Below are 7375 nucleotides of genomic sequence, written 5' to 3' on the forward strand. Positions count from 1 at the left end.
ACACTTGCAGCTACCGACCAGTATCGCTTCTTTCCTTCCTTTCAAAAATCCTCAAACGCACCGTCTACAACCAGCTTTCTCTCTATCTCTCTCAAAACAACCTCCAGGATGCTAATCAGTCTGGCTTTAAAGCAGCTCACTCTACAGAGACTGCCCTCTTAGCAGTCACTGAGAAGCTACATGCTGCCAGATCAGCCAAACTGTCATCTGTCCTCATCCTTCTTGACCTATCAGCAGCATTTGACACGGTCAACCACAAAACTCTCCTATCCATCCTTAGGAGTCTTGGCATTGGTGGCTTGGCCTGGCGCTGGCTGGCTTCCTACCTAGAAGGCCGAACATACCAAGTGACATGGATCCACATCTACTCCACATTGTCTTTTCACTGGAGAGAGTATATGAATACCGCTTCTTTCAAAAAGATTTATGACCTAAAGGTGATAAAGGTGGAGTTTGGGGCGTGGTTGTGGTGGTACGATGTGACGTCATGGGAGAGGGATTTATTTATTTATTATTTTAAATTATTTATTATTATTTTTAATTATTTAATTATTTATTATTTTATATTTATTTTTAAAATTATTATTTTATATTGAGGAGAGTGCTTATGAGTGTGTATTATTTTAATAAGTTATTATTTATTTATTATTATTTTAAAAATTATAATTTTTTATATTGAGGAGAGTGTGGGGTTTTGTCGGACGCCGCCGGGGCTGAGCGGGGTGGGTTACCTGATGGAGTGTGAGCGTATGTTGTGCGGTACTGTGGTAAGGTCCCCGGGCTTTGGAGAATCCGCAAAGGACTCTGAGAGAGTGATGCTGTGTGTCTGGTGCGGTACTGCGGTAAGGTCCCCACGGCTTTAGATAATCCGCAAAGGACTCGGAGAGAGCGATGCCGGAGAGCTGAGAGCCGTGCCGCTGCGCGAGTCTGATGCCGGAGAGCTGAGAGCCGTGCTGCTGCGCGAGTCTGTGAGAAACTCTGAGAGAATGAGACTCTGGGAGAAAATGGTAAAGTTGGAGCAAAGAATGAGAGGAGGAGGCGGAGGGTCTGTCGTCCAATAAAAACACTTGGCGGTAGTTTTGACTTGTATGTGTGTTTTTCCTCACGCAACCGTTTGTATTACATCAGCGTATGGGGCCGCACTTTTGTACATCCCGGTAGGTCATCCGGGTCATCTCTAATAACTTGGGCCACACATCAAGTCGGACATGTTGTCCCACAGTAAAATTCTGTTTGAAGTTTTGCTTTTTCATATATGACCGTCTGCGCACAAGTACAAATATGGGAGAGAAACGCGGCGACGAACAAAAACCATCCGCAGATAATTTTATTACGTCGAGCCGGGTTTTCCTCCTATGGTAAAGAGGCACAAGGAGCGGGGGGTAGTGTGTGACCCCCACCACCGCAGCGCTCCCACGACTCTTTTTCGGGTAATGTGTTATTTAAAATAAAACATCTTAAGCATTTCGACAACAAGAATCAAGGAATAACGCGGGAGAGAGAGATGGAATACCGCTTTTGTCAAATTGACAGGTCGGGTCAAAGGTCACGTTCAAAAGTTCAGTGGGCGGAGCTTATGTTGTAGTGGGTTGAGCTTGGTTGTGTAACTGACGCAATAGCATATGGATTTAATTATTTATTTAAATATTTTTTTTTGTCTTCTTCCCCGGGGGGTTGGTTGTGTAACTGGTGCAATGGTATTTGTATTTAATTATTTATTTATTATTTTAAATGATTGTGGCTTAGGGGGCCTGGGTTGGTTGTGTTAGTGCTGCAATGGTATTTGGATTTAATTATTTATTATTTTAAATGCTTATTTTAAATGTTTATTATTTTAAAATGATATTGAGGAGAGTGCTTATGAGTGTGTATTATTTTAAAAATGATATTGATGAGAGTGCTTATGAGCGTGTGTTATTTGAATAAGTTATTATTATTATTATTTTGTGGGGCGCGGGCGGGAGTGAGCGTGGCTGGGTTACCTGATGGAGCGCGAGCGTACGGTGTGCGGTAGCGTGGTAAGGTCCCCGGGCTTCGGAGAATCAGCAAAGGACTTATTCACATACTGGTGCGGTAGCGCGGAAAGGTCCGCACGGCTTTGGATAATCCTCGGAGAGAGCGATGCGGGAGAGCTGAGAGGCGTGCTGCTGCGCGAGTCTGAGAGAAACTGTGAGAGACTGTGGGATAAAATGGTAAAGTTGGAGCAAAGAATGAGAGGAGGAGGTGCAGGGTCTATCGTCCAATAAAAACGCTCGGCGCTAGTTTTGACCGTGTGTTTTTTCCTCACGCAAGCGTTTGTATCACATCGGCGTATGGCGCCAATTTGTAAAGGTCATAAGTCGAGACATACATCGAGTCTGTCAATTTGTCCGCCAGTAAATTCTGCAGGGCCGTGCCACCTGGCCATCGAGGCGCCCCCCTACCCGGCCACGCGGGCCATACATCGAGTCTGACACTTTACCCCTCCAGTAAATTCTGTTTAAAGTTTTGTTTTCACATACGTCCCAAATTACAGATAATTTTCTTACACAGGCACGAGTAGCATCATCAAGGCCGTACCACCTGGTCATACATCAAGTCTGACAATTTCCCCGCCAGTAAATTGTGTTTATAGTTTTGTTTGTCATACATGACCGTGCAGATATGGGGTGACAGAGACAATTAAATTGTATTACGTCGAGCGGGGGGCCTTTTCCTCCTCCTAGAGGCATCATCTTCATCCGTACCACGCCCCCACGAGCAGGCCGTGTAGAATATAGGGAGCTTCGCGCTGCAGGGCCAACTCTATCTTTTCAAAAAATACAGACATGTCTGGGACTTCCGAAATGAAAGATTCAACCTCACCTTCTAAGACTCAACAGGAGCAGGAGGCCATTATGCAGCCTCCGGGGGCTCCCAGGAAGATTCATACGGCACGTAGACGGGTACCTATGATGCGACCGTCGGAAGACCCGAGGGCTATCTGGGAGCTGCCCAACGGGAATAAACTGGTCTGCCTCTTTGACAACGTTGCGGAGGAACTGCGCGTCTTTCAGGTCACCGGAGACGGCCCAGACCCCCCGAAAGACGACCCGTATCTGGTGACTTTTTCCGAAACGGAATGGGGAAACTTGAAGACTGTCGTTACCCCGATGATGGAGGAGAGCACCGACCCCGACCTTGAGGTCGAGACTGGAAGAATGGAGATGCACTATAGAGATGCTCGTAAACAGCGTACCAGCATTATGAAGTGGGACGCGACCGGGGAGCTGGACAAGAGAATGGTGAATATATGGCAGTGGCCTAAATGCGACTGTTTTGGCCTGAGAATACCGTTTGTGATTTGGATGCAGATGATTCAAGAAAAGTCTGGTTACTACCAAGCGATGTTTAAGGAGAGTCGGGGGCGTAAGCAGATGCAAGAGATGACAAACCCTACGCCGTAAGGACCCCCCTCACCCCCTCACCCGCCGTCGCTATATAAAGTGGACTCTGTTACAACCCCTTTTCACAAACATCATGGCAGCAGCAGGAGCAGCAGCAAATTATAGCGACGGTGAAAGCGGGGACAATGAGGCTCCAGCAGCAACCCTGACCTCTGATCCCGGGGAGCTCCTTCCAACCCCCCCATCATCACCGGCCTCTGATCCTGGAGAGGACCCTCCGACGCCTGAGATCTGCACGCTTCTCTCCAGACCGGCTCTCTGCCGTGGGATGCTGACTTGTATTAAGGCTATGATAGTGGGCCTTTTAACCTCAGTCATCAGGAAGCATCAAGAGAGAAACTGCTACGGTTGTGAAGTGGATCACCCCAGTCAGAGACAACACCCTTGTTTGTTTCCCCCAGGTAGAAATTACTTTTACATACACTTTGACTCTGTGTTGCGTGACCTCTGGACCGATCGGCTGACACCCGCCTTGACCCACGTTCTATCGACCCTGGGCATCCGAGCGGCCGCCGGCAGGTTGGAGGGGGCAGTGGAAGCTATCCTGTACGATCTGCGTGAGGCCCGCAACGGCATGGTGGAAATCACTCGACTGGAACAAGATCTGTTTGAGCAGAACCCAGCGTTTAAGCAGATCCTGGAAGAAGAATTTCTGACTCGTTGGGAGGCCCGAGACTAAAACAAAAAGCATCTTGTGATGGGGAACGGTATCAGCAGACCCTTACGGCGGTTTATGTTAAATGTTTTTTTAGAAAAAGTTAGTCCACTATTGTTGCGTGCTATTGATAAAAGCGATTGTCGGGATGATTATGCTTGTTGCTGCTTTCATAGAGTGTTATTTGAGATTTCTCAAGTCGGAGAAAATTATCAGCGGGGGATGGATTTACTTACTCAACTGATGTCAGAGGGAGAAAGACATTCCCCCGAAAGTCTCATACGCGCTTGTCTATCTTGTATTCCTGACAATGAATTTGACTGTAATCACATTTTTGTATTTTACGCTTTAATAGTAGATGTAGTCACCTCTAAATTTCATGATAAGCAGCCTATCGATGTTAATCAGATGCTTTCTACTCTACATACATGTATCGTTGAAAAAGCCACTATATCCACTTTACTGCATGTGACATCGCTAATCTACCTCAACAACTGTCACGGCTGTAACTAAATGTATACCTGCATTTTGAAAATGTAACCTTCACAAATTGTATACCAGCTTTTTTAAAATATATATATATATCTTTCACTAATTGCAAAAATAAAAAAAAATTTAAACTTGAATACCAATGTAATAGTCTTTGTAAATAATGGGTAAAAATGCTGAGCAGGGTGGCCGAGTGGTTAAGGCGTTGGACTTAAGATCCAATGGACGTATGTCCGCGTGGGTTCGATCCCCACCCCAGCTAAACTCTTTTGTAAAATAATAATAATTAAAAAACAAACTACACAATATGGGTTAAATGTAGAAAAAACACACAAAAATTTCACTGATGTTCACTCAGTCTCTTACCTCAACAACTGTCACGGCTGTAACTAAATGTATACCTGCATTTTGAAAATGTAACCTTCACAAATTGTATACCAGCTTTTTTAAAAAATATATATATATATCTTTCACTAATTGCAAAAATAAAAAAAATAAAACTTGAATACCGTTGTAATAGTCTTTGTAAATAACAGGTAAAAAATGCTGAGCAGGGTGGCCGAGTGGTTAAGGCGTTGGACTTAAGATCCAATGGACGTATGTCCGCGTGGGTTCGATCCCCACCCCAGCTAAACTCTTTTGTAAAATAATAATAATTAAAAAACAAACTACACAATATGGGTTAAATGTAGAAAAAACACACAAAAATTTCACTGATGTTCACTCAGTCTCCTAACAACCCCCCATCCACAGTCAGCTATAAAACGCCGCACCCCCGCTCTCCCCCCACTCAGTGTGTGAAAAGCATGTCTGTTGCCAAGACTACAGCTCGCGTCTTGAGCAGTTCGTACTATGACCCCAGCCAACCGGGGTCATACGGAGGTGTCTCCAGACTGCAGAGAGCCGTGCAGCAAGATACGGGGAAAAAAGTGGCTGCTGATGACATCAGAGACTGGCTGTCTATGCAAGACAGTTATACTTTACATAAACCGGTTAAAAAGAATTTCCCCAGGAACAGAGTGTTTGTTCCGAGAGCCATGTATCAGTGGCAGGCCGATTTATGCGACATGCAAGGGCTGGCCACGTACAACGACGGGTTAAAATACCTCCTTACGGTGATTGATGTTTTTTCTAAAAAAGCCTATGCTCGCGCGTTAAGAAACAAGACTGGGGCGGCTGTAACCCAGGCCTTTGATTCTATTTTAACCGAGGGGGGCGTCCCCCTCAAGCTACAGACGGATGCCGGTAAGGAGTTTTTAAATGGGACTTTTCAGAAACTTTTAAAAACTCATAAAATCACCCATTTCACTACGGCTAGTGAACTTAAAGCTTCCATCGTAGAGAGATTTAATCGAACGTTAAAAGAGAGGATGTACAGGTACTTTACGGCTAAAAACACCCGGCGATATGTGGACGTGTTGGACGATCTAATAAAGGGGTACAACCAGTCATTTCACAGCGCTATTAAAATGAAACCTGCCGAGGTCAGGCCCGATAATGCTCATCTAGTATTTGATAATCTATACGGTCCCCTGAAGAAAAAAAGCACACGGCCACGTTTTAAGTTTAACATAGGGGACACTGTGAGAGTCTCCAAGCACAGTCAGATATTTGACAAAAAGTACGAGCAGACATTTACGGACGAGTACTTTGTCATATGCGAACGTGTACCCAGATCCCCACCGGTATATAAATTGAGGGACGTGAGCGGTGAAATACTCGAGGGAACATTCTATGAAGCGGAGCTGCAGAAAGTCAAAATATCTCCGAGACGCGCGTTCAAGGTCGAGAAGGTTATAGGCTCAAAGACCGACAGAAAGGGGAAAAAGTGGATTTTAGTACATTGGCAGGGTTGGCCCTCGAGGTTCGATTCGTGGATACCGCGGTCGGACTTGATACAGGTTTAATTTTTTAAAAAAGAGAAAAAAAAGAAAAAAAAAGAAAATGGACGCCCGCCCCTCTTTTTACCTCACGCTACCGTCAAACTCTTGTCTCTCCATCTTCCCCGATAACCAGAGTTCGGATTACACCGTGATGCTCTCGCGACCTATAGAGCTACGGGGGCCTTACGAAGTAGCTCTGGCTGAAATCATGTATTGTTACACGTGGCGAAATGTTACACACCCGGATAATACTTTTGAATTGCGGGATACGGAGGCGGAGGCAAAGAGAGCGGCCGATCCTTTAGTGGACCTACCTTACCTTTTTCCTCGGAAAATTAAAGTGGGCTATTATGAATCTCTGAAACAGATTGTGACAGAAATCAACGCTACGTTAAAAAAATTAGGTACCGAAGTTTCCTTCTCATACAGCGAGATTACACGAAGGGTTAATATGACGGGAAACCATAAATACAAGATCCAATTTAAACCTACTCTGGCCTACATGCTGGGCTTTGAGCCGGGTCAGTGGTATAACCTAGGAGGAGGTAGCGGGTCGACCTCACCCTACCCGGGCGACATTCACGCGGGATTCTACAATATGTACGTCTACTGTAACATCGTGGAACCGCAGCACGTGGGGGAATTTGTAGTCCCGCTCCTCAGAACCGTTAAAATAGACGGTGCGTTCGGCGACGTAGTCACTTTGCCGTTCCACAAGCTGCAGTACGTACCGGTGAACAAGCAGAGCCTACAGAATTTGCATATTGAGATAAAGAACGATCAGAATACTCTGATTAATTTCTCCTACGGAAAAACGATCGTCAAGCTACACTTTCGCCCCGTTTAAAAAAAAAAAGAAAACAATGGCTTACCACAATCCACAGAGATTTATTACGTATTACACCAGTCAGGCGGGACATGGG

The 7375-nt window shown here is 45.3% G+C and overlaps 2 non-coding genes across 2 annotated transcripts; both read left to right on the plus strand.

Moving 5' to 3' along the window:
• The first annotated feature begins 4748 nt into the window (after positions 1-4748).
• trnal-uaa (transfer RNA leucine (anticodon UAA)) lies at positions 4749-4831 on the plus strand. The gene has a single exon. It is a non-coding gene; the product is annotated as a tRNA-Leu (tRNA).
• Positions 4832-5118: 287 nt separating this feature from the next.
• trnal-uaa (transfer RNA leucine (anticodon UAA)) lies at positions 5119-5201 on the plus strand. The gene has a single exon. It is a non-coding gene; the product is annotated as a tRNA-Leu (tRNA).
• The last annotated feature ends 2174 nt before the right edge of the window (positions 5202-7375 follow it).

This window comes from Brienomyrus brachyistius, unplaced genomic scaffold (genome assembly GCF_023856365.1).
Source record: "Brienomyrus brachyistius isolate T26 unplaced genomic scaffold, BBRACH_0.4 scaffold48, whole genome shotgun sequence".
NCBI lineage: Eukaryota > Metazoa > Chordata > Actinopteri > Osteoglossiformes > Mormyridae > Brienomyrus > Brienomyrus brachyistius.